This window comes from Halichoerus grypus, chromosome 8 (assembly GCF_964656455.1).
Source record: "Halichoerus grypus chromosome 8, mHalGry1.hap1.1, whole genome shotgun sequence".
NCBI lineage: Eukaryota > Metazoa > Chordata > Mammalia > Carnivora > Phocidae > Halichoerus > Halichoerus grypus.
The window spans coordinates 147,242,340-147,269,109 of record NC_135719.1 but is presented as its reverse complement, the minus strand read 5'-3'; positions in this window follow the sequence as shown (position 1 = coordinate 147,269,109).

The window sequence follows — 26,770 nt, the reverse complement described above, 5'->3', positions numbered from 1 at the left end:
GGACCTCAGTGCCCAGTTGGCTGTTGGCGGGAGGCTGCCCTCATGGACCTCTTCAGCATGGATGCTTCCTTTACCAAAGTCTGCAAGCTGAGGGGGCAATAGCGAAAGTTTGCGAGCAAGACAGAGGTCACCGTCTTATGTAACCTAACCACAGAAGTGACACCCCATTGCCTTGGTCGTGTTGAATCGGTTATAAGTATGTCACAGGTCCCCCGCCCATGCTTGGTTACGCAAAGGCATGAATATCAAGAGGCAGGGATCACCGGGAGCTGTCTTAGGGTCTGCCTTCTACCAGCTGGAAGGGTCCCTGACAGCTTATTCAGTTGGCTGACTGGAGCTGGGGCTCAACAGTGACCCGCAGTTAACGATGTCAGAGGCCAGGACTAAGTGGGTAGGACTGTGGACTAGGGCAGGCGTGTGGAACCTATCCACTGACCCTCCAGTGTGTTCTACAAGGATGCTCAGAAGACACTTGTTCTGCTAAGAAATAGAAAAATACATTAGTGAAGAACAGAGCGCCTACATCCTAGGAAATCTCTGTAGTCGCTCTGCTTTTTAGGCCAGGTGGGAGCACAGAGATGGTGCCCTGATTTCAGCAGGTGGATAGCTGATACCTGGAGTCTTCGCTCAGGTTGGATTCACCCACTTGGTCCACGGACCCACCCTCCGGTGGTTTCTCCAGCTCTTAAATGTCTAGTTGGAATAGACCCAGTGAACAATAGTCAGGGGCGCACACGGGCTCTCCGACCGGCAAGGTGAGGGCCATTATGGCCGGAAGAACTTAGTGAAAGCCCCTGGAGCTCCCACTCCCATCCAAGACAGTGAACTAGAAGCAACACTTCATCCCTGGGGACACTGCCGAGATGAAGCCACTTAGAGGAGCAGGGGTATCGAGACCTAAAAGTCAGAGGAAACCTCTCACCAGGAGACACAATGGTGGTTTCACTGCTTGAAAGATGAAGGCCACCCCATGGCCATTTTGAGGCCACTGAACCAACATGGAAAAAAAAGAAGAAAGAAGGAAGAAAGAAAGAAAGAAAGAAAGAAAGAAAGAAAGAAAGAAAGAAAGAAAGAAAGAAAGAAAGAAAGAAAGAAAGAAAAAAGAAAGTGACTGTATCGGCCGGAGCGAACAATCCTGCTTGCCAAGGGGACCGTGGGCTGCTGCCGCACCATGGGGACAAGCAGTCCTAGCTCTGGAACGGGGAAGATTCTGTAGGGCACTTCCTGGAGCTCCCACGGCCGGTGGTAGCGGCTGATGGAAGACTATACCACCCAAAACAATGCAGGACAATGCAGGACCCAGGACCCTTCAGGAAGGAAGGTGTGGGTCGCTGCACTCGTTAAGGACCAGCTAGTTTCCGGCTGAGGACGGTGGCGGGGGGGGGGGGGGGCCAAACTGGGCAACGGAAGAAGGAAGCTGTCCCTATCAATTAGGACCTCGGGATTAAATCACAGAAATGAGTTGTGTGGTCGCTCAGCCTGTCTCCTCTTTGCTTGACCTGGGTGTGTGGTTATTTGCACCTGCTGTTTCCTTCTTCTCGCTCCTTCTTCCCGGTTTTAGCTCACATACGAGCTGTGGGAAGCTAACGTTACAGTTTAGTCTGTAGGTAGGAACGTACTCAGTGAGGGGTGCGTGATACAGTCATACAGTGACTGCTGGGCCCGTACGTGTCCTCCTTTCGGGCGGAGGGTAAGCGCTTCGCCGCGCATGTAAAAGGTGCAGCTGGATCTCATCTGCGGGGACATGCAAAGTTGCTTTATTGCTGCGCCGGAACTGCAACACGTGAAGTGCAGAGAAGGAGGTCAAGTAGCCAGCGGGGCGGAATGTGCCAGTTACCAATGTATTGTCCCTCAGCTCCAAATGTGCCCTTTCTTGCCCACTGTATGACAGCTGAGCGGGGCTCTTGAAACATTTGCCTTTTGCCTCCTGGCAGCACGTTAGGCTCTGTGGGCAGGGGCCCCGGGGAGACCGAACAGGAGGAAGGGATTGTGTCTCCTGGCTCCGGTGTGCTGGCGGGCAGCCCCCTGCGGCATGCGGGCTTCTCCCGCTCCCCGCTCCCCGCTCCCCGCTCCCGCCGTGGGGCGGCTTCTCCAGGGTCCGGTGCCTGCAGCGCCTCGGTCAGCAGCTTCCCTTGGCTCTCTGCAGGTGGTTTTGTGGTGGGCCGCCTCCAGCAAGACATGTCCCCACGAACAGGCTCCCTCTCCCTAAAGGGCAGATTTCCGACAAGTTTTGCTGGTACGACCCCACCACCGAGCACAGCCGTGCCCCCTGCGACGTCTGGATCTCAGCCCGGGGTTGAGAGGAGCAGGGTGACGTCTTCCTTGGATGCTCGGAGGGTAATATTGATATAAACATTCCTTGTTCGATTACTATGTGAGTTTTCTCTCCTGACACGCTGAACAGAACACCAAGAAGCGTGGCTGTCACCTAGAACTGTCCCCTCTGCAGCGGGAGCTCCTGGAGAGGCTACCGTGTAATAGCCCCGTACCCCTGAGACACAGGCGCACGCAGGCCGTGGTCTCTGCCCCAGTGAGTTTACAACCTAGGGGGACGGACAGACACTCAACAGGCAGAGAAGTGAATACACTAGAAAATTGCAGATACCAGTAGGTGCTTTGATGCAAAATTCACAGGGTGATTTGGCACACGGTGACCACGGGTGTGGGGCTAGGGAACACCTCCGTGAGGTGGTGGTGCTGGTTCTGAGATCTGAGAGCACAAGGAAAGATGGGGGGAGGGGAAGGATCATTCCGGGCGCAGACGCGGCAACTGTAAAGGCCCTGGGGTGAGAATCGATCGGGCATTTTTGTGCAACAGAAAGAGGACCCGAAGCTGCAGAACAAGCGGAGGAAATGGTGGGAAAGAGGGTCTGAAACGGGTGGGGACAGACCATGTGTCACCTTGCAGGCAGCTCCAATGTGATTTGAAGTCAACAGGAAGCCCCTGGAGGGTTTTAATCAAAGACTGCGTTAAAAGCATTTTTTAAATGTGAAGGGATCTCTAGGAGAGCTGGAGGGGCACGGGCGAGTTGTTCTCCGCTAATATCTTGTTGCTGCTCTTACTGCTGTCATCACCATCATCGTCACCCGCGTCCCTGTCGTCAGTAACCACCACGCGCTGCTTCTGTTCCCACGGTCAGGGTTCTAGAGTCGCCTCCCCAGGAGCCTCCCGGACCCTCTGGGGCGGAGCTGGTTATAGCTACCCATCCTCTACTGTCCCCTCCCAGACCTCTGCCGCGGCTCCCTGGATGCTCCCACTCCACGCACAGTGCAGACCTCTGTCTCTGCCACCCACACCCCTGCCCCGGGATACCACCCCCCCAGCGAGGACAGCAGCATCCGGCCCAGCGGAGGCTGGAAAGATGAATTGAGTGAAGCTGGTGCTGTGTTGTGCCCCAGGAAGACACTCAGAGGTGTTTCATCAAAGCAGCAGAAATAAACCCCAATCCCATTCAACAGAACAAGACCAAGGCCCAGAGAGGTGAAGCAACTTGCTTAGGGTCACACAGCACTTGGAGGGTTCAGACTCCAAGTTTCGTGCCATCATGCCTGGCTTCTCTGCACCTCCTGTTGGTTGGAGGGAGGGAGGGTAGAGGGACGGGGGCAGGAAGCACAGCCCCCCTGCTGGTGCAGCTGGGGAAACTGAAGCCTGAGACCTAGATGCCACTACCAGGGGCGGGGGGGGGGGGCCATGTACCTCTCACGCTCAGGTTGGTGTGACCAAGAGTGACCGAGCGCTGGGCTGGACTGGCAGGGAGTGGGGAGCCAGGCTCTTGCTGGCCAAGAGGGACACAGAGCTAGAAAAATCATTACAGGAGGATGAATTATTCACAGCATCGTCAACCTCCTCAGGCCCCCGACAGCCGGGAGCTCGCTGAACAGCCCAGCACATCTTATTACCCACATGTAATGGCCTCTTTTCTCTGTCTCAGAAGAAAGTGATCCAACACCATCAAATATTAATGCAGGGCCGCAGTGGCCACTCACATGCTGGCCCTCCAGCGCTGGCCCAGGGGTCAGGGATGATGCCAACCCGGGAACCAGAGACTCAGCTGCGAGGGCGCAGGTGGGCCTGCCTTCCCCCGGGGGCCAAACCAGGAGGCCCTGCGCACCGCAGCCCCAGCCTCGTCCCTAATCTCAGGGGGGCCCCGGAAGCCACACTTGCTTTCCCACAATGGAGACAATGTTGATTTTGCACCCTGTTCCCAGGCTCAGTGGGTTTGGGGTCCCGGGGTGTGTCTGCCCGGGGCCGTCCTGGGGCTAAGGATGAGGAGGGACTTTGCGGTCCGTGTTAATGTCTTGTGGCCCCATAATAACAGACTAGCACAAGCTGGGGGGCTCGAAAACAGAAATTTGTTCTCTTCAAGTTCTGGAGGCCAGAAGTCTGAGATCAAGGTGTCACAGGGCCGTGCTCCCTCTGAAGGATCTGGGGAAAGTCCTTCCTGGCCTACTCCAGCTTCTGGGGGCTGCCAGCCGTCCTGGGCTTGCAGACCCAGCCCTCGGCCTCTGCCTCCTTCACGCAGGCTCCCTCCCTGCATCTCCGTCTCCCCCGGGCACCCTCATAAGCGGGTCAGCCATTGGAATCAGAGTCCACTCTATTGCAGTGTGACCTCATCTCAACGTAATGACGTCCATAAGGACCCTACTTCCAAATGAGGGAACATTCTGAGGTTCCAGGCGGGTGTACATTGTGGGGGGCGGGGGGGCACTCTTCAACCCATCATGGGAGCCATGCTGGTACTCGCAGAATTGGCCACAAGCTACCTGGTTTCTGATTTTGAGGTCTACCAAGTGCTCCCCACTCCTCTGGACACCTCTCTCATCCCTGGACCTGTCTGGCCCTCATGTATCATGGCCTGGGAGATGTTCTCTGACGGCCCCTCATTGGCCCCCAGGACCCCAGCTCCCAGCGCCTCGGAGCATGCTGGCTATTTCTGCCTGTACTGCTCCTCCTGTCTGAGCGGCCCCAGACTCATCCCAGTGTCTTGTCACTCAGTGGCACAGGGAGGGCACAGGGTGGCCAAGGGCTCAGCCTGTGCCTGTGGGCAATGGGTGACACGGCAGTCAGGACCATGTGGTGACTTTCAGGGACCCGAGGCACCTTTGCCATTAAAAAAAAATTATTTTTTAATTAAATTTTGCAAATGCATTGGCATGAAGACAAATATAATCCAGGCTGGATTCATTATTACTATATTCATTTTTTTTTCTTTTGGTTTTAAAGGAAATTAAACTGAAAACATTTTTACAGTTCCCTAAAACATCAGGGACCCCAGGCCCTGTTCCAGTTGCCCCTCACGGAGCAGCCGGGGGGGCTGCCGGGCCCCACCAGACCCGGCCCACAATGGAGGGGCGCCGGAGGCCGGGAGAACCTGGGAAAGAGAGCTGAGGCCCTCCCGGCAAGTGGCAGTGACCTGGGGCTAGGGACCAGGAGGGAGGGAGCACAGCCCACCCCGGGCTTGCGGGGCTGGGTCTCCTGTTGGGAGGCCACACCGCCGGAAGCTCAGCTCCAGGCCAAACTGGCTACAAGCGAAATTCAGCCGCCCACACCTCCAGCCCTGGGCGCCTGGGCAGATCATTTAATGCCCAGTGCCTCCATTTCCCCATCTGAAAAACAGTGATATCAAACGAAGCACTTGGACTAGAACCTGGCACTCGGTAGGTCCTTGCCAAATGTGACCAGCTGCTGTTATTATTTCCGTTACTACGGATTACCTCCTTGGGTCCACCCAGCAACCTGGGAGGAGAATCATTTTCCCATTTTACAGATGAGGAAACTGACCAGCAGAGGAAAGGGAACTGCCCAGGGTCCCAGAGCATGGTGAGCATTTTCTTCCTGCCAGGGGCTTCCAATGAGGGGCAGAGATTCCAGTCCCCGTGGAGCAGACTAGAATAATCCGAGTTCCAGTGCAGCCCAGACACCCCAGGCAGTGGCAGGGGCAGTTCCTTCCCCTAAATCAGCCGACTCCAGAGCCTGGCCCAGCAGGGCTGGATGTGGTCCCCACTGTATCCTGATTCCAAACCTTCCATGGCAGGCTCTGCGGCTTGTTTTCTTTTTTACTCATGACTCATATTCTGGAGACACCATGTTGCAAGAACAGTGCATTCTCTGAGGCCCACACTGGAAGAATGCAATCATCAGGACCGCCCGGAACCATCTGAACACTGTGACTGAGGGATTCGTATTTCCGTGATTCTCACCTCCCCAGGGAGCGGCCAGAACCCTAACAACAGGCAGGAGGGGGGCCACCTTCAGAGCCATGTACCCCTGGAGCCAGTGAGAGGGTGAGATCAGAGCCCAGCCTCCCCGCAGACCAGCACCCACTTCACCCCAAAGCATCAGCCTGGGGAACGGGAGGCCCCACGGGGCAAGGCAGAGGCCCCTACCTTGGGGTTTTTGCCCAGTGATTTTAGTCATGGGCTGGCATGAGCCAGTATCCGCTCTTCCCTATTCGTTCAGCCTTCATTCCTTTATTCACCAGAAGTCTCTTGCATACCCACGTGGGGCAAGCATCCCTCCAGATCCTGAAAACATAGACGTGGACAAGATGGACCCAGGTCTGGAGGACATGACAAAAACGGACAAGTCATCACACAATTTGCTCTAAACACCCCTGCAGTGAGAGCCAGGGAGGGAAGCCCACACCAAGCTTCTCACCAGCCCAGGCCCCAGAAGGCTTCTCAGCGGGGGCAGAAGCTTCTAGAAGGAGGGTGCCCAAAGAGAGGAGGGAGGGCGGGGCAGGGGTACAGCACGAGATGGGAAGGATCCTTTCTGTTTCACTCGGGGTGTTAGCCCGCATCTTGTCGGTGCCCCCACTGGTGTGTTTGCTCTTGCGCTCAGCAGACGGCCACTGAGACATCACTCTGTGCTAGGCTCTGCCCCAGGCCCTGAGGACCTGCAGGTAACCCCTAAGTCTTGCCTTCAGAGGCCTGATGCCATCATAGGAAGATGGACATTTTTGAAATGTCTCCTGATGCACTTTCCTCCTCCCTTCCTTTCTTCCTTGCCCCTTCTGCCAGGTGGCTGAACCTTGAGGATTCTTGCTTTGGGAGGCGGTGGGGACTGCCAAGAACAAGGGCCTCACTGGGGCTGGGAGATGGGGCCTCTGCCCTCTCTGACCTAGGGAACTTCCCACCTGATGGGAAGAAGAAGCTGGAAGCCAGTGGGGCGAGGTGGTGGTGATGAGGGCCCCTGAAGCCCCCAGAGAATTCCAGAAATGTGGCCAGAGCCCAGGGAAGCATCCATGGAGCCCCTCGGGTGGGGTCTGGAAATGGCACAGGGAAGTGTCTCAGGTAAAACCATGCACTGCCCCTCACCCAGACCGTGCATCAGCTCCTCACCGTGCTGACACCCCAGCCAACCCGCCCTCTGTCTACCCCAAAGCCAGGTGAGCAGTTAAAAACCGAATCCCAAACTTCTGATCTCCCCTCAGGCGAGTAAAAAACTTGGAAGGTGCTACTCAGTCCTAACAACAAGTAAAAAACCAAACAAGCCAGAAAAACCATTCTTCTTAGATCCATAAAAGAAGGAAGGTCACAGTGCAAACTGCTGCCCCCAAAATTAGAAACACCAATGGGCAAACACAGGGCCACAACTTATGGGAGCAGAAACCTTCATGGACACCTGAGCTTTGGAATCGCTGGAGGCTCGGAGTGGACGATCTGAGTCAAAACTCCAGGGAGACCCGTCACAGAGGACCCTCCCACTTCTGAGAGTTTTCACCTCTAGGTTTTTATAGGGAATATCGGAGAAAAATCCCTTCGTGTTTCTGGTGGGAGGAGGGGAAAAGGAACCATCTTGAAGTACACCAGAGCACTCTGTTCTTAACAAGGGCTGCCCTCAGGAGGAACCAGTTACCCCAGAGCCTAACCCGCTGGGGTTTTATCAGAGCCTAACTGACCTGGGGCAGGGAAATATCCAGCTCTAGCCCACTCTAGCCAGCCTGTGCCACCCAAGGGAGAACTGCTGAGAAGCTCACAGTTCAGAGGCACAGGCTCACTAAAAAACCAGGACCTCCTCATAGGACTACAGAAGTCGTCTCTCCCGCCCACACCTCACCACCACATCACTAGAGCCTACGTAGAGCGGTTCATTTTACCCAGTCCATTATGTCCTGCTAGCAGGAAAAAATTGCAAGACATACTAAAAGGCAAAAAAACACAGTTTGAAGAGATGGAGCAAATGTCAGAACCAGACTCAGGTATGGCAGGGATGTTGGAACTCTCAGGGAATTTGAAACAATGATGAATATGCTAAGGGCTCTCGTGGATAAAGTAGACATCATGCAAATACAGGTGTGCAATGGAAGCAGAGAAGGAAATCCTAAGAAAGAACCAAAAAGAAATGCGAGAGATCAAACACACTGTCAGAGAAATGAAGAATGTCTTTGATGGGCTTATTAGTAGACTGGACACAGCTTGAAGAAAGAATCTCTGAGCTTGAGGATATCTCAATAGAGACCTGCAAAACTGAAAAGCAAAGAGAACAAAGACCAAAAAACATGGAACAGAATATCCAAGGACTGTGGGACAACTATAAAGGTGTGACATAGCATAATGGGAAGGCCAGAAGAAGAAAGAAGAAAGGAACAGAAGAAACATTTGAAACAATAATGACTAAGAATTTCTCCCAAATTAATGTCAGACACCAAATCCCAGATCCAGGAAGCTCAGAGAACACCAAGCAAGGATAAATGCCCAAAAAACCACACCTGGGCATTTCATTTTCAGACTAGAGAAAATCAAAGACAAAAAAAAAAAAATCTGAAAGAAGCCAAAGGAAAACAGCATATTATCTATAGAAGAGCAAAGGTAAGATTTATATCCAACTTCTGCTCAGAAATCACATAGCAAGAAGAGAGCGGAGTGGAATATTTAAAACCCACAAATCTAGAATTCTGTATCCTGTGAAATCACCCTTCAAAGGTGAAGGAGAAATAAAGACTTTCTCAGACAAACAAAACCTGAGGGAATTTGTTGCCTGAAGACCTGTTTTTCAAGAAATGTTGAAAGAAGTTTTTTAGAGAGAAGGAAAAAATATAGGTCAGAAACATGGATCAAATGAAGTAAGGAAGAACACAGGGGATAAGTGAAGGTAAAATAAAGCCTTTTATTTTTTTTATTCTTAATTGACTCAACAGATAACAATTTGTTCAAAAGAATAATACTAACAATGTATTTGATTATGTATGCTTATGTAAACATCATACATATACACATATGTGTGTGTGTGTATTCTTATATACCCTTATATATAAGTGAAATGAATGACAACAATGGTACAAAAGATAGGAGGTAGGAATTAGGATCACTTTGTTATTATAAGGTGCTCCTAATACCCATAAAGCAGTATAGTGTTTTTGAAAGTGGATTTGGATTAACTATAAGTGTATATTGCAAACTCTAGAGCAACCATGAAATAAGGAAGGAAGGAAGGAAGGAAGGAAGGAAGGAGAGAAAGAAGAAAGAAAGAAAGAAGAAAGAAAGAAAGAAAGAAAGAAAGAAAGAAAGAAAGAAAGAAAGGAAGGAAGGAAGGAAGGAAGGAAGGAAGGAAGGAAGGAAGGAAGAAAGAAAGAAAGAAAGAAAGAAAGAAAGAAAGAAAGAAAGAAAGAAAGAAAAGAAGAAAAAGAGAGAGGGAGGGAGGGAGGGAAGAAGGAAGGAAGGAAGAAAGAGAGAAGGGAAGGAAGAAATAAAACTAATATGGTAAGAAAGGGGAGAAAATAAAATCATATATAATGCTTAATTAAAACCACAAAAGACAGATTTACAACAACATGGGTGAACCTTGAGGACATCATGCTAAGTGAAATCAGCCAAACAGAGAAAGACAGTGTAAGATCTCACTGATACATGGAAGCTAAAAAAAGTCGAAATTATAGAAACAGAGTAAAATGGTGGTTGCAGTGGATGAAATGGGGAGCTGTTGGTCAAAGGGTACAAGCTTTCTGGTGTAAAATGAAAGAGTTCATGGGATCTAATGTGCACAGCAAGCATGGTGATTATAGTCAACAATACTGTATTGTATACTTGACAGTTGCTAAGATTGTAGACCTTAAATGTTCTCACTACACACAAAGGTAACTATGTGAGGTGATGGACGTGTTAACTAACTTTATTGTGGTAATCATTTCACAATATGTATGTATATCAAATCATCATGTTGCATACCATAAATTTATACAATTTTACTTGTCAATTATACCTCAATAAAGCTGGAGGGGCAGAAAGAATAGTTATTTTAACACATAAATCCCCCAATACCAATTACTTAACACAATAAATATTTCTTACTCCAAAAAGAAAACCCACAAAAGGCAGAAAAAGAGTGGAAGACAAAAATAGGAACAAAGACCAAGGGCAATAAATATAAAACAGTAACAAATATGGTAGATATCAATCCAACTATATCAATAACCTCTTTGAATGTCAATGGTCTAAGTGCACGAATTAAGAGACAAAGATTGTCAGAGCAGATCAAAAAAGAGCCATGGGGCATCTGGGTGGCTATCGGTTGGGTGTCCGACTCTTGGTTTCTGGTCAGGTCATAATCTCATGGGTCATGAGATCGAGCCCCATGTTGGGCTCCCTGCTCAGCGGGGAGTCTGTTTGAAGAGTCTCCCCCTCTGCCCCTCCCCCCTCTCTAAAATAAATAAATAAATCTTTTAAAAAAATAAGAGCTAACTCTATGTTGCCTACAAGAAACCCACTTTATGTATTTATTTATTTATTATATTATTTCCTTTAGAAAGGGAGAGAGGGGAGAGGTGCAGAGGGAAAGGGAGAGAGAGAATCTTAAGCAGGCTCCACATCCAGCATGGAGCTCGATGCAGGGATCAATCTCATGACCCTGAGATCATGACCTGAGCTGAAATCAAGAGTCAGATGCTTAACCAACTGAGCCACCCAGGTGCTCCACAAGAACCCCACTTTAAATATGAAGGTGCAACTAGATTAAAAGTAAATGGATGGAGAAAAATATACCATGCAACACCAATCAAAAGAAAGCAGGAGTTGCTATATTAATTTCAGGGAGAGCAGACTTCAAAGCAAAGAATGTCACCAAGGATAAAGAGGGACATCACATAATGATAAAGGAGTCAATTCTCCAAAAAGACATCAGTCCTTAACGTGTATGCGCCTAACAACAGAGCATCAAAATACATGAGGCAAAAACAAATAGAATTTCAAAGAGAAATAATAAATTCACTATCATAGTCAGAACTTTCACCACCTGTCTCTCAGAAATGCACAGACTCAGCAGGCAGAAAGTCAGGAAGGACATAGCTGAACTCAACAGCAGCATCAATCACCTGAATAAAAATGACATCTATAGACTACTTCATCCAATGATAGCAGATTGCACATTCTTCTTAAGTTCTCATGGAACATTCACCATGATGGAACACATTCTGGGCACAAAACAAAAATAATACTGGAGAATTCCAAAACACTCGGAGATTAAACAACACACTTCTAAATAACACATGTGTCCAAAGAGAAATGTAAAAACATTTTGAACTGAATGAGAATGAAAACATAATTTATCAAAATTTGTGGGATACAGGAAAATTTATAGCATCAGGTTCATATACTAAAAAGGAAGGGAGATCTGAAATCAATCACCTAAACTTCCACCTTGGGGAACTAGAAAAAGAAGATCAAGTTAAATCCAAAGTGAGCAGAAGAAAAATAATAAGAATTAGAGCAGAAATCAATGAATTTGAAAACAGGAAATCAATGGAGAAAACAAATGAAACCAGAAGCTGGTTTGAAAGATCAATAAAATCAGTAAACCTCTAGCCAGGCTAACTAAGAAAGAAAGAGAATTCCAATTATCAGCATCAGAAATTAAAGAGGAGATATTACTACAGATCCCATGGACATTAAAAGGATAATCAAGGAATACTATGAACAACTCTATGCCCACACATTTGATAACCTAGATGAGATGGACCAATTCCTTGAAAGACACAATCTGCCAGAATCCACATAAAAAGACATAGACAATATTCAAAGACCTGTATCTATTAAATAAATTGAATCAATCATTAATAACCTTCCAAAGCAGAAAGCACCAGGCCCAAATGGATTCACTGGTGAATCCTACCAAACATTTAAGGAAGAAATTATACCAATCCTCTACAATCCCTTTTAGAGCATAGAAGCAGAGCAAATACTTCCTAACTCATTCTATGAGGCCAGAATTACCCGAATACCAAAGCCAGACAAAGATGTTACAAGAACCCAAAACTACAGACCAATACTTCTCATGAACATAGATGCAAAAATCCTCAAGAAAATATTAGCAAATCAAATCCAACAATGTATTAAAAAAATCATAGACCCTGGCCAAGTGGGATTTATAACAGATATGCAAGGCTGGTTCAACATTCTAAAATCAATTAATGGCATCCAACACATTAACAGGCTAACGGAGGAAAATCACGTGATCATGTTAATACATATGGAAAAAGCATTTGACAAAATCCCAAACCCATTCATGATAAAGTCTCAGTAAATGAGGAAGAGGCGGGAACTATATGATTCCAATGATGTGATATTCTGCAAAAGGCAAAACTGTAGAGGCAGGAAAAGATCAGTGGTTGCGGGGGTGGGGGGAGGGAGGGATGAATTGGCAGAACACGGCGGATATTTAGGGCAGTGAAACTACTCTGTATGATACCCAAATGATGGATACATGTCATTACACATTTGTCCAAACCTATAGACTACAACACCACGTCAACGACGGACTTTGGATGAAATGAGGCTGTGGTGGCTAATTTCATGTGTCGACTTGGCTGGGCTAAGGGATGCTCAGATGGGTGGTAAAACATTGTTTCTGGGTGTGTCTCTGAGGATATTTCAGGCAGAGATTCACATTTGAATCAGTAGACTGAGTAATTTAGATCTTCCTGACTCCACATACTAGGCTGTGCCAATCCTCAGAAGTCTGTTTTGGGGGACAAATGTTGGGAGGGGGCCTCTGCCAGGCTAGACGGAGCAGGGCAAGACCAGCACCAAGGATACAGACAGTGACCAAGGCAGAGACCCCACAGGCACAGAGGGCATGTACCCAGGACATGGGTCAGGTGCAAAGAAGCAGATGAGAACATGTGTGTCCTGCCCAAGGAGGTGGGCCTAGGTGGTGGTGGGTGGGGCCCAGGCTGGAGAGGGCAGATCCTGTGAGCACAGCAGAGCTCAGCATCGGGCACGGGGTCCCCAAACAGTGGAGTGCACACCTGCTGGGCCTAGACTTCCCCTCACCCCACAGGCCTGCTTATGCCCAGGGGTCCTTGGTATTCTCTGGAGCCAGGTGGTGGGCTCCTGGGGCAATAGTGAATGAATGAATGAATGAATGAATGCATGAATGGCAAGGATAATACTGACTTGTGGGGAAGTTGTGAGTACTAAGTGAGGGAGCCCATGGAAGGCCCCAGGTATCCAGCATCGCACAAAGCAGGTGCATAATTGATGTCCGCCTCTCCCTCTTCCATTCTCCTTGCACCTTTCACATACGTTCCAGGACTCTGAGAGTGGCATTCAAGGCCTGGCCCTCCTGGCCTCGGCTCACTGCTCCTCCTGGCCGCCTCCTGTCCAGCCACTCCCAAGGACCCAGCTCCCAACACATCCCAGGTGACTTCACCGGGGAATCTGCCCAGTGTGGGTTCACCAGTGCCACTGTCCATACATACGGCAGCACGAGAAATAGGAAACACCTGGCGTGCGGAAGTTAGGGATGGGGAAGCTTAGGGTGCTATGCAAAACCCCCTAGAAGCTCCTAGCTCCTGGGGCCAAACCCTGACTCCTGCCAGTGGCCACACCCCACACCACCTCCTTTTGTCTGCCCAGCGGGAGTTTGCCAGACAGGGGACATACCTGTCCCATACTCTCTGGCAAGACTTTCCCCTAATATGGGGCTGCGATGGGTCCCTTTGGGGCCCAGAGCCCACGGAGCCACTGTGGTGTCAAACACTGACCCCCAGACAAGGACACCACGTCTCCATGGTGGAAGGACTCATCCATCTTATGGTTGTGTATGTGAGTTTCCCAGTTGGATATACCTGGATTTAAAGCTAACCCCCAGCCTCTGCTTTCTCACCTGTAACCTGAGGGTATAGGATACCTACCCCTGGGTAACAGTGAGAATTGACTGAGATCATTTTTCCTCCAGGCAGTTGGCATTTATTGAGCACCTACTATGTGCCAGGGGCTGCCCCAGAAGCGTGGGATAGTATCAGTGAACAAAACAGGAAAGAAAGAAAAAAAACCCTGCCCTCGCAGAATTTACATTCTAGTCAAAGGAGGTAGAAAATAAACAATAAATCAAAACCATTACAATGCCAGGTGGTAGTAAATGCTTTGCCGAGAAATCCACCTGCTAAAAGGAGATGGGGTTGGGGGGGGGTAGCTACTGCTCATCTATATTCCTTACACGTCATTAGGAAAGGCCTCCCTGAGAAAGTGGAGTTGGAGGGCAGGCCTGAAGGAAGAAAGGCAGCAAGCCAGGTGGCCACCTAAGGAAAAAGCCTTAAGGCAAAGGGAATAGCCAGTGCAAAGGTCCTGAGGCAGGAGCACAACTGTGTGTATAGGAAGAGCAAGGAGGCGAGTGCAGTGGAGCAAAGCAGGGGAAGGAGTAGTGTGCTGGTCTGGTCCAAGGAACAGCAGGGCAGGGTAACAGGTGGCCTGCAAGACGCATAACAGCCCCGGCAGGTGGCCGCACCACAGGGTTTCGAGAAGATGTACTGGAGACCAGATTGCAGGGACAAGGCAGGAGCCAGGAGATGGGAAGGAAGCTACTGCAGTGGTCCAAGGGGGAGGTGATGGTGGCTGGGCAGGGTGGGCGTCTTGGAGATGGGGAGATGCAGTCAGATTCTGGATATAGCCTAAAAGCATGTTGTCCGGTGTCCAGCCACTTGCCTGAGTTGCCTATTTAAATTTAAGTTGGGGGCGCCCGGGTGGCTCAGTCAGTTAAGCGTGTCCAAGTCTTGATTTGGCTCAGGTCATGATCTCAGGGTCATGAGTTCAAGCCCCGCATCAGGCTCTGCGCAGAGCAGGGAGTCTGCTTGAGATTCTCTCTCTCCCTCTGCCTCTGCCCCTTCCCCCCCAACCCAGCTCATGCACGCGCGTGCTCTCTCTCTCTCTCCAAAAAATTTTTTTAATAAAAAATTAAGTTGCTTGAAATTAAATGAAAAAGAAGTCAGTTCGTCTGTCCCACTGGCCACACGTTAAGTGCTGACCGACAAGGGCAGCTCTCTGCCTGGAGGTGGGCGATGAGGGAAGGCAGAGGATGTCAAGAGTGAGCCCAGGGTTCCTGGGGGGCCCAGCGACCAACTGTTATTATTGGAATCACTCACTCACCCCTGTATAAGGGCCGAGGGGTGCCCTCAGGAGAGCCCGTGTCCCTTCTCTCCAGCCCCAGGGTGCTGGAAGCCTTCCAGCAAACACCCCAGAGGTGAGGCCACCAACCCCTCGCCCCCCCCCCACAGCCCCTTCCGAAGGCAGCAGGCCATCCTCAGGACCCCCGTCTCCTGGGCACGGCGAACGTGGGACAGGCCCGGGAGCTGGCACCCGGCCCCTCGGGTCCAGCTTTGGGCGTGTCCCCTCCCCTCTCCCAGCCTCAGTGGAGTGCTGGGCTCCTCTCATTCTCGTTCCAGGGTGTTCCGGGGCTTGTGGCGAGGACGAAGCCCGACTTGGGGAATGCAGTGGGGGTGTGGGTCTCCGGGTGCTGGGAGGTGGGGACAGAGGCGACAAAGGGACAATTTAACTGGAGAATGCCACCCAGCCCCAAATGAGTCATCTGCACCTTCAGGAGCCAAGAGGCCAATTGTGGCCTTTTCGTAATCGTGATCTGCAAAGTAGGGCCTCCAAGGCTCTTGCGGCAGTGGAACAACGAGCCCGTTCCCAAACCGATGCCTCTCTCGGGCCTCCTGACTCTCCCCCAGATCACCTGCTCACGCTTCCGAGCGCCCCCCCAGCAAAAGTGGACGGTGGAGAAGGGCTCCGGGTAGCAGCCCGGGCCACGGCTTTGGTGTGATTGGAGCAGGGGGGCAGTGACTGGGGGGCTACCACGCCACAAAAGGGCAGCTGACCGCAGCCCGGACTGGGGGGAGCGGTGTGTCGGGGAGGGGAGGCGGTGTAGGCACACCTGGCCGCTGCCAGAGCATTCGGGACACCTTTCCCCCACATGACACAAAAGCGTGTCTCTAACAGGTCACCCTGCCCACTCCGACTGCCTTGTAGCAAGATGGTTTGGGGCCAGGAGGGGACAGTCCCCTGTCCCCTTCAACCCCTGCGGAGATCCGAGATCTGTCTCCACAATGACAGGTGCTGAGAGGTCAAGAACACGAGCCGGCTTTGCCCTTTTCTGCTTCTTCCCAAGGACATCCGGTGACCCGAACCTCGCCCTTGATAAAGCACTCAAACCACAAATTCAAAACAGGAGTCCAAAGAGACCGATGGAAACCAGGAGAGCGGCCCTCTCTGACGTATCAGGATGTTAAGTGCAGCATTTTATAGACCAAAAAGTGTCGAGTTCGGGAGGTGTCTCTGCCCCTTGTTGACCCTCCGTCATGAAGGAGGCAAGGATGCACCCCAAGTTTAGAAACCACTCTCCTGCCAAGTGTTGGGGCTCAATGCACTGGACCAGAGGGCTTGGCTGCAGAAACAGGAGAATGGGGATTTATTTCTCAATTGGCAGGAAAAAGGTTACATTTGAGTTTTCTCAACATAAGTGCCCCCCGACATGTTCTTTGGCCTCCAGCTCCAGGCAGACATCAGGGAAACAAAGGCAGCCCGTCCTGCAGCCGCCTTCAGAGGCGACCACTGCTTTGCTCCTGGCCGCTCTCATGGATGGAGACGCCTCTCTGCAGGCAGGAGTTGGAATGAAGCATATCAATAGTTCACGGCCAGCTCCTTGGTGTCTGCGGCCGCAGAGGGCTCATCCAGCCGGCTCCGGGGTTGTGATCCTCGCCTTCCCGTGCTGGCTTCCTCGCTGCCTTTGCTGGGTTCAGAGCAGCACCCGGCTGTTGGGACACCAGCCCTGGGCAAGAGCGGGCCTGCCCGGGGGCCCTGGCGGCAACGCTTTGACCAGGCTGCGTCCAGCTGTGGGCACTGGCTAATGAGGAGCAGTCGTGCGCAGGTGGGCAGGGTCAGGGTGCTGTCCCCAGGTGAAACTGGCTCAACAATCCCGCTCACCCCGCTTAGCTTTGTAGTGTGGACCCCACGTATCTTAGGCTCTCACTGTCTTAGAAATACACACTCTGCAGTCTGCTCTGCCTCTAGGATGGGAAGCAGACAGACGCAGGGGTGAGGACCCAGCCGCTGGAGTAAGCAAGCTCTGATTCCGAATCTAGACTCTGCTGCTTCTTAGCTGTGAAGCCTTGCATAAGCCGGTTACCCTCTCTGGGCTCATCTGTGAAATGGGGATCATGCCGTCGGCCAGGGTCGTGGGGAGGGTTCAGTTCTATAATGCAAGAAAAGACCTTGGCATCAAAAAGACACTCAGAAAAGGCATCAAAAGCATATATACTAACGATTGTGTTGTTAAAAATGAAGAGATCCATGTACTCATCACTGGATTCTGAGTTTGAACTCTGTGGGGAGGAGCTCCTTGGGGGCGGGGGGGAGGCAGGACCCAGAACGGAGTGAAGGTGCCAGAGTGTGGAGGGCAGCAGGGATGACTGGGATCCAAACTGGAGGCGGCCCTTTGGTCAGTGGGACCGATGGGAGACAGAATAGGGAGAATGGTCCAGGGACTTTTCTCGACTGTGTGGCTGGAGCCCAGCCTCTGTCTCCAGGTCATATCCTCCTCTGGCTGACTGTCACTCCGTTAGCTGTTTGGTGATGACTTTGACCCTTCTCCTTCTCCCAGGTGGGAGGCTGTGGACATTCCCTTTGGGGCCAGCAGATACCGGCAGCCGGCCAAGCAACCTCCTCGCCATGACTCCTCCCCAAATCAGGAGCCCAGGGAGGGAGTCACGGTGGAGAAGACCACCTTGGGCTCCGCTTCTTGTCTGTCTGCACGCCTGCTGTGTGACCCTGGGCAGGTTGTCCAGCCTCTCTGAGCCTCCTCTGCTCATCGGTACAACGTGACGAATAACTACTGTAGAGGCTGTCACCCAGAGGGCAACCCCAGCCAAATTCCAAGGAAGACAGGGCCCAAGCATTGGCTTTAGGACCACTAGGCACTGAATATTTGTGTCCCCTCAAAATTCCTATGTTAAAGCCCTAATCCCTAATGTGATGGCATTTGGAGGTGGGGGTCTGTGGGAGGTGATTAGGTTTGGATGAGGTCATGGGGGTAGAGGCCCCGGGACAGGATCGGTGCCTTTATAAGAAGGGACCGGAGAGTTTTCTCTCCCACCCCCAACCACATGCAGTACAGAGAGAAGGCAGCCGTGTGCAAGAGAGCCATCAGCAGGGACCACATCAGCCAGCGCCTCAGTCTTGGACTCCCAGCCTCCATAACTGTGGGAGATAGCTGTTTATTGTTAGAGCCACCCAGACTACGGGATTTGTTACAGCGGCCCGAGCCGACCAAGACAGAAATGGGTACGGAGGCGTGGGCACTGCTGTAATAAATATCTAAACCGTGGAAGTGGCTTTGGAGCCAGGTAATGAGTAGAGGCTGGAAGAGGTTTGAGATGCATGCTAGAAAAAGCGGATACTGTGAGCAGGCTGTTCCAGGTGCTTCTGGTGGCGGCTCAGAAAGGAAAACGGAGAGCCGGAGAGACGGCCTCCATTTCTTAGAGACGACGCAAGTGGGCACAAACAGAATGTTGGGGGGGACGCGGACGTTAAGGGAGAGTCTGATGAGGTCTCGCATGGAAACGAGGAGCGAGTGAGCAGTCTGCGGAGGAAAGGGGATCCCATTACAAACTGGAACTGTGTTCGTGTCCCAGGTTTTTTGTGGAAGGGAGAACTCGTGGGAGGTGAAACCGGGTATCTAGCAGAGGAGGTCTCTAAGCAGAGTGTCAAAGAAGTGGCGTGGTTCTTCCCAATTGTTGATAGCAAAATTCAGGACAAAAGTGATGGATTGAAGATGGAATCGTTCAGCAGGGAGGGACCGACCAGAGCCTGAAGATTGGGAAAAGTCTCAGCTATCCTATATTGCACAAGATGAGAAAGCCTGTGTGGGAGAAGACACTGAGGCCATGGCCAGCCTCTGGCAGGAGGAAAGCGCGAGGGTGGCTCCGTGCACTGGCCTGTGCCCCGGGCAAGAACGCGGAGGGAAGGAGGCAGGATGGAGGGCAGAAGCGCCCTGGACTACTCCGGCCCCATGGGGCAGGATGGGACAGTGAACTACTCTGGCCCCAGGGACAGGACGGGACGGCGGACTACTCTGACCCCATAAGATAGGACGGGACAGTGGCTGCAAACCTGCGCTATTCTTCAGGACAAGAGGAGTGAGTGGGAAATTAGGGGGAGGGGCCCAAATGTTATGAGATCCATGAGTACTAGAGATAGAACCCAGGACATGGTGACTATTGCAGACACTGCTGTGTGACATATAAGACTGTTGCTAAGGGGCACCTGGGGGGCTCCGTCGGTTAAGCCTCTGACTCTTTGATTTCGGCTCAGGTCATGATCCCAGGGTCATGAGATCGAGCCCCACACTGGATGTGGAACCTGCTTGTCCCTCTCCCTCTGCTCCTCCCCCAGCTCTCGCTCTCTCTCTCTCAAATAAATAAATAAATAAAGTCTTAAAAAAGAAAGAAAGTTGCTAGGAGAGTAGATCCTAAGAACCCTCCTCTCCAGGAGAAATTCTTGTTCTTGTATCTATCTGGATGCCGGAGGTCAACTAAACCTATGTGGTCGCCATTTCACGACGTCCGCCAATCAATCCGTTGTGCTGGATGCCTTACACATACACGCTGATGCACGTCAATTACTTCTCAGGAAAACTGGGGGCAGGGGAGAGGAGGGGAGAACGGCCCAAAGCTGATCCAGAGATGGTCAGGGCTCCCACCTGGGTCTCAACGGGCCAGGCGGCCTCGGATCAAAGCCATGGTACAGGGCTGCCCAGAGCAGTGGGCATGCAAGCCTCCCAGCAGAGCTGTTCGAGCCACCCAGTCTCCTGACTGTCACAGCAGCCCAAGCAGACTAAAACAAGGGCCACGCATTCAGGGTCCAAGAAAAAGAAACAGGAGCAGCCAAGGTGGATACAGACGATGAACCCGTATGTCAGTCAAAAGTGTGGGTTCAGAAGCCAGACTTCCTGGACTCAACTCTGTTCTCCAACACTCACTCACTGCTGTGTGACCCGAGGCCAGTTATCGACCCCCTCTGTGCCTCAGTTACCAGATTAGAAAAACGAAAATAATAATGATGCCGACCCTCCAGGGAAACATGCCAGGGCCTTAGCAGGCACCTTGCCCACCGTCAGCTGTCATAAATGGCCAGAGGACCGTCTTGGGACCCCGGGGTGTGGAGCGTCACACACCTAGGGCCAGTCACATGTGGCCCCCGTGGAGCTGTGCGAGATGGATAGAGACCTGGGCGGAGCCATCTCCACAACTGGATGGAGGTCTAAGGAGGAGCTGACCCAAGGCGGCTTTGAAAGACGGGTCAGATCCAAAGAGGCCAAGCCTCCGGAGCAGCTTCCCAGGGGGTGTCCTGGTGGCCAAGTGTGGTTGCTCCTGTGGGTTTGTCCATAAGCTGTTTTTGGTCAGGAGCATCTGGTAAGGAGGCAGGGGGATGTGGGGCTGAATCAGACTGTGGGGGCTCACAGTCTGGAAGGGGGTGTCTGAACCGGAAACACAGGCCTAAGGTGCAGGAAAGCAGTGCTGGGGCGGACAGCAGCACAGGGCCGGGACTTCTCCGTAACTAAAGAGTCTCCATCTGGGGTCTCCCTTTTCCTGGGAGCTTACACATCCCCAGGGCCTCGGGGTGGGGGTGCAGTGAGACCCCCAGTGCTGTCTGCTCACACCTGATGTGGGGGTTCAGGGAAAGAGGCAAGTCACAGATGCAGCCTCAGCGAGAGCTGGGTCAGGCCAGGCCCAGGGGAGGCAGGGGCTGCCGGAGGGACCCGGGTGCCAGAGCCAGGCCCGGTACCCCCGGGGCCGCCCCCTCACTCCTCCGGGCCTGAGATGCAGCCACTGAAAGAAACTGCCCCGAACGCCAGCCCTCCCAGAAGGGCTCTGTGCTCCCGCGGTCTCGAGAAGGCCTTTGGCCAAAAGCGATACAAACCGGGCCTGCAGTTGAACAATTCCCCATCCGGGCGCCGGCCTCCCCGCCACGCGGCCTCCCGCCAACCTGCCGTCCTTACAGACCTGCCTCCGCCGCTCAGAGACCCCCAGCAGCAGCAGATCGATGCCCCAGTCCCTCCTCACCAGCTCCGGAAGGCCGGCGATTATTATTCTGTCCGACACTCATCAGCCTTCCTGCTCCAGTTTCTCTTGATCAGCGTAGAGGCAAAGCCGAAAATGTTCAAGGGGCCTCCGCACACCAAGCCCTGCGCCCGACCGTCATGCGGTCCCGGGGGGCAGCTTGAGCAGGGAAGAGGCGGAGAGGTCAGTGGACTGGGGAGGTCTCAGAGGAAGAGGAGCCTGCGTTCTCGGGGAGCCGCTGTTCACGAGCCCCCGGGGCCTGCTCTGAGCCCGGGGCTTCACCCACCTCCCTCACCCCACCCTGGTGGGGCTGTCATCCCCATTCCCAGGAATACCTGTGGGCCTCACAATGAGGACAACAACCCCTTCCTCCCCCACCGTGGCCGCTGTGAGTAGGGGTGGGTGGGAGAGCTTGGTGAGGCTTCCGAGAGGAGCTGCACCCCCCTGCCACCTCGGGGCTCACGGTGACCTGGGCACAGGGAGGAACCTGCCAGTGGGGAGGCGTGGCTGTAGGATGTCTGCGGGCCCCAGGCTCATGCTTGATGTCAGGGTATGGCATCTGTCCCGCAGGTCCCCTCCTCATTCCAGCAGCAGGAAGAGGAGGACGAAGGAGGAAAGGCAAGTGGGCACTTGCCAGCCAGACAGGTGCCTCTGAAGAACTCCCCCGGGACCTCCTCTCACACCCTGACAGACCGCCTTCTGTAAGGGCAGATGGGTAAAGTGAGGGGGGTCTCTGCCCCAAATAGGACCTGGGACAGCTGGGCAGCCGGGCCAGGGACAGAGCGGGAGAGGGTCGTTCTGGGTTCCCCCCGGGGGTCCCGCCTTTGTGGACCAGCCTTGGGGTCTGGCCTCTCCCACTTTGTGCCCTGGGCTTCATGCCCTGGGCTTCCCCTGGAATCTGGCTGCGCATGGGCCCGCCGGCCCTCTCTCTGCTTCTCCCCGGCCAGGCCAGAGGGAGGGACTCTGACTGGGCCGCTCATCTTCGCAGGACATGCCCTGCCCCTCACCCTGGCTGCCCTCCGGGCCAGGGGCTGCCCTGGACCAATCAGCTGGAGCTGTGGGTGGGGCACGTGGCCCTCCTTCGGGGAGGGACCCCCGTAAGGGGGCTCAGCCCAAACCTGCAGGGCGGGTGCCTAGGAGCCCCTTGTCCCGGAGGGTGGGTGGCGCTCAGTGCTAGGGTACCCCAGCAGGATGGGGCCCAGCAGGGTGGGGCCGTAGCTGAGGGCGGGCGCAGCGCTGCCAGGCAGACACTGGGGCCTTGGGCAAGCTGCTCCACCTTTCAGCGCCCCTGTTTCCTCCTCTGTACAGTGAGGTCATGGTCATCTCCATTTCATAAGGATGAAGTACAGGGTAAATGAGGGAATTGGCGTGATTGCGCCTGAGCGTGGTAAAGGCTCGGTGCTAGTGGTTGTTCATCACGTCACCACCATCATCAACATCGCTGGTATTCAGAGCCCTGGCCTGACATCTGACCCCTCCCAGGTGGCCTCCCAGAACCCTTCCAGACCTTAGGCCCCGAGCTGCTTGCACAGTCTCCTCTGGGCCCTCCCAAATGAACGATAAGAGAGGAGGTGGGGCGGAGTGAGGGGTGGGGGAGGATGGTGAAAAGCCGTGATTATCCCCGCTCGCAGCCTCAGCAGAAGGGAAGGCGCATGCCCAGCCCACCTAACAATTACCCACAATGAGGATGGTGAAGGAGCCAGATGCACCGCTGTGGGGGAAGAGGCTGGAGGGAGGGATAAGCTAATTCCTCCCCCGTTAAGAAGGTGGTGGAGGAGGGGGTCTTTTTGGAAGATGCCCGGGCCTTCATCCCCTTACCCGATGCTTTCGGAACACAGGTTTCTTCACGTGAAGACACGGTGTCCCAGCAGGCCGTGGAGGCCCCACCTGGACCGGTGCCTCGGCCTCCCGGTCTCCGCCCCGCCCCGCACATTTCCTGTGTTCTAGCGGCTCCGGCTGCCCACCTTTCTGACTCAGGGTGTTTTGCAAGGGCTGTTCCCCTGCCTGGAATGCTGTTCCCTCTACCCTTTGCTTGGCTAATTCTGACTCCCAATTTGGGTGTAAGGGTCACCACCTAAGTGACTTCATTATAGGCCTTCCCTGACCCCAGTCCAAATAGGGTCCTCATTGTAGGGTTTCTAACCGCCCAGCCCGAGGTCCCTGCTGTGAGGCTCCCAAGTCCCCATCAGGTCCATCCTCAGGGACATCCCGGGTGTGGGGATTGGCTTTGGAAACACCCCATGTTGCTGGAAGGTGGCCATGAGCTGAGGGGTTGGGGCGGGCAGGACCTGCTGTAGTCAGGCCTTTCCACCGTGGCTGCTGGCCCCGCACAGACCACCATCTGACTTCCAGCCGCCAACCGCCCACCAGCCAAAGGGCCAAGTTTTACTAACGAAGAATCTTTTCATGCACTTGGGCTGTGGAACTCATGTCTGAGCTAATTAATTTCCAGGTTCCACATGAACGCAAGAGCTGAAAATGAGCGCTTGCAGGAAGCCAGTCCCCCTTTCCCCTAAATTACAGGGGACAGCGCACAGCGGGGGCTGCTTCCTCTCCACCCACTCCCAGGCAGGCCCCCCGCGGGCTCAGGGCCACAGGGGGATGCGGTGTGAGGCCAGAGGCACCCCGGCATCCAGCCAGGACCCGCACACCCGCGCTCTTGGGACCCTGGAGATGCCCCGCCTTATGCCGGATTTCCCCCTCTGCCCACCGCAGCTCCACCCTGAACTAGACTGAGGGCTCTCTGGGGGCAGGGAACGGCCACAGACCTTACAGAAACCCACAGCCCCAGCTTTTCGGCCTGGCTGGGCTCCCTGTGATGGGAGTCCTGCATCTTGCTGTAAGATGAGGATGACACCATCCTCTCCACCCCGGGGGGCCGTGAGGCTTGGATGAGATCATCCGTGACCACGATCACAGTGCCAGTGGCCACTTACCAGTTTTGGAAAACTGAAAGGACTGGACACAGCCCTAGGACTTCCCAAAGACCACCAGATCCTGAGAAAGCTGGAGAGACACTTTCCTTGAAGCAAACTGAGCACAGACTGGACTTCACATCCATGGCAAGCGGGCAAAGTGCCTAGGCTTCGTGTCTGACCAGGCTGGGAGTCAATCCCAGTTTTCCTCGCTGACTCCGACCTCTCCAATCATCGCCCCCCCACTGCACCCCCTACTCCCCCTCGGAACAAGGTGACTACAGATCCCAACTCTCTTATCTGAGCCAAACCCTCAGGGCCAAGTGCCTTTTCAAATTTAGAATTTCTTAGATTTCAGAAAGGTCATGAGATACCTATACCAACTCTTACCTAACACCCCAGTGGGGCCAGGGGTAACACCTCGTAATCGAGCACCAATATCCCCACGGTGAAATGTGTGCACGTTCACCCAAGTGATCCATAAAGACCACAACAGTCTCTCATCAATTCAGGCCGGGAGCTGCTGCCAAAACTCAGGAACGGGTTTCACTTTCCGAGCTGGGATGCTGGAAGGTTCAGATGCCGTGGCCTGCTTGGCAGTGATCCTGGCCCCAGGGGCTGCAGCAGTGGCCACCGTGGGTCTTCCGGTGACAGTGACAAACAGAGTGGCATTTGCAGACGCAGGTGAGTGCTAGGTCCCGCCAAACCGACCCTGTCACGGTCGGGGTGCCTAAAGGAATCCAGGGGGACACAGGGTGGCAGACGTTTGGGAGGCTTCATTGGCACCAGGAGTCCAATTACCCTTGGAAGTCACCCTGTCCTTTCTGGACTCGGAGTTCTTTCCACAAAGGTCATAAGCCAGACATCGTAAGGCAGTCTCCGTGCAGGAAGAGGAGGAGCGGGGGCTTCCCCCAAGGTCCCGGGGTTGAGAGAGCCCCTTCCATCCACAGCCGGGAAAGCTCAGAGCAGGCAGGCAGCTCCGGAGGAACCCAGCCCTCCCATGGCAGCAGCTCCCTCCCCCTGCCGGACCCCAGGGTACATGGGGCGGGGTTGGGGGGGGACTCCTGTTTCAGAAGAGCAGACACACTAACTGAAACCAGAGAGTCACTAAAAAGGAACAGTCCATTAAAAGGGATTATGGGCAGGATCCACCGGCTGCTCAGCGCCCCATTCATGGCCTGCAGCCTGTTTCCTTGTCTGCGGATCCTTCAGACAGGCAGGCGGGGGGGTGGGGGGCTCCACTTCTGAAAGAAGCCCTCATTGCTGCCACCCCCTTTGGAGCCTGGCCTCCGAGTCAGGGCACGTGCCGAGCTGGGGCCGCAAGTGGGCCCATATTAAACTCCTCCCGCCTGCACAACCGAGCTCTTGTTTTTCTTCTGAAGGGTGTTATTTTAGGAGGGGTTCCCATACACACTAGACTTCGCTCAAAGCCCATCGTCCCTAAGGGGCCTTTGTTTTTAGCTCAAACATTACTAATTCTGGTTCCACCACAGGGACCAAAGTCTTCCAGGCTCCCCTCTGATTTATAAAGGGGTGTTCATTTAGAAGTCTAACGGCTGAGACAACCCAGCCCCCACCCCAAACTGCTCAGTCCCAGGCCCTCCCTGGAGCTTCGGCCCTCTCGCCAGGGGACCCCCCCCCCCCCGGAAGCTACAGCTTCCCGCCCCACCCTCCTGGCTCCCTCCCTCACACCCCTGAGGCACACAGTCTCCCCTTCTCTCGGTTTCCTAGAGCTTGCGGATCTTTCCAGTGGCTTCAACCAGTGGACGATGCAAACCAATGGATCCCCCAGACATGTTTGAGACAAGGGTTTTCAGGTGGCCTCTCTGAGGTCATCCCCGGAGACAGAGCACAGGCTGTGTCCTATCCTGCCCCAAACCTGTCCCCCCCCCAACCATGGCCCAGCTTCTGCCTGTCTGGGAACCAGGGCCTGAGGGGGCTGGGGGTTGCTCGGGCAGCTTTGGGTCATGTCCCTGCCACGGAGTGCCACGCAGCCCTCCTGCCTACCGCCCCGCTCTCCCCACCGTGCCCTGTCTTCATCTAAGCCTCTGCTCCCAGGTTACGGCCGCAGACACGCCTCCCCTGACTTGGGTCTCGTGTCCAGATACGGTGGCAGGAGTCACCCCCCAACATGATTGATTTGCTGATTTATGTCTGCCTTCCCTCCTGACGCGTGAGTGCCGTGACGGCAGGAACTGCAGCATCCCCACCACCCGCAGCAAAGCCCAGCACAGAGTAGGTGTGCAAAAATCATTGTTGAATGAATGAATGCAAGCAAAAATGAACAGTGGTGCATGGGATCCGCGGATGAGAACAGGGGAGCATCAGGAGGCTTCTGGAGGTGGGGTGGCAGCGCTGAGCCTGGGAAGGGGCCTCCCAGACAGGATGACAGGTTGGGGAAGGGCACAGTCTGCCTCAGTTTCCCCTGTCCCCCCAGCAGAGTTAGTAACAATTGTTCCGCTTTGGACAGTAAACCATGGGGTTACCTGACACGGTGACCTCCGTCCACCTCAGGCTCACAGCGTA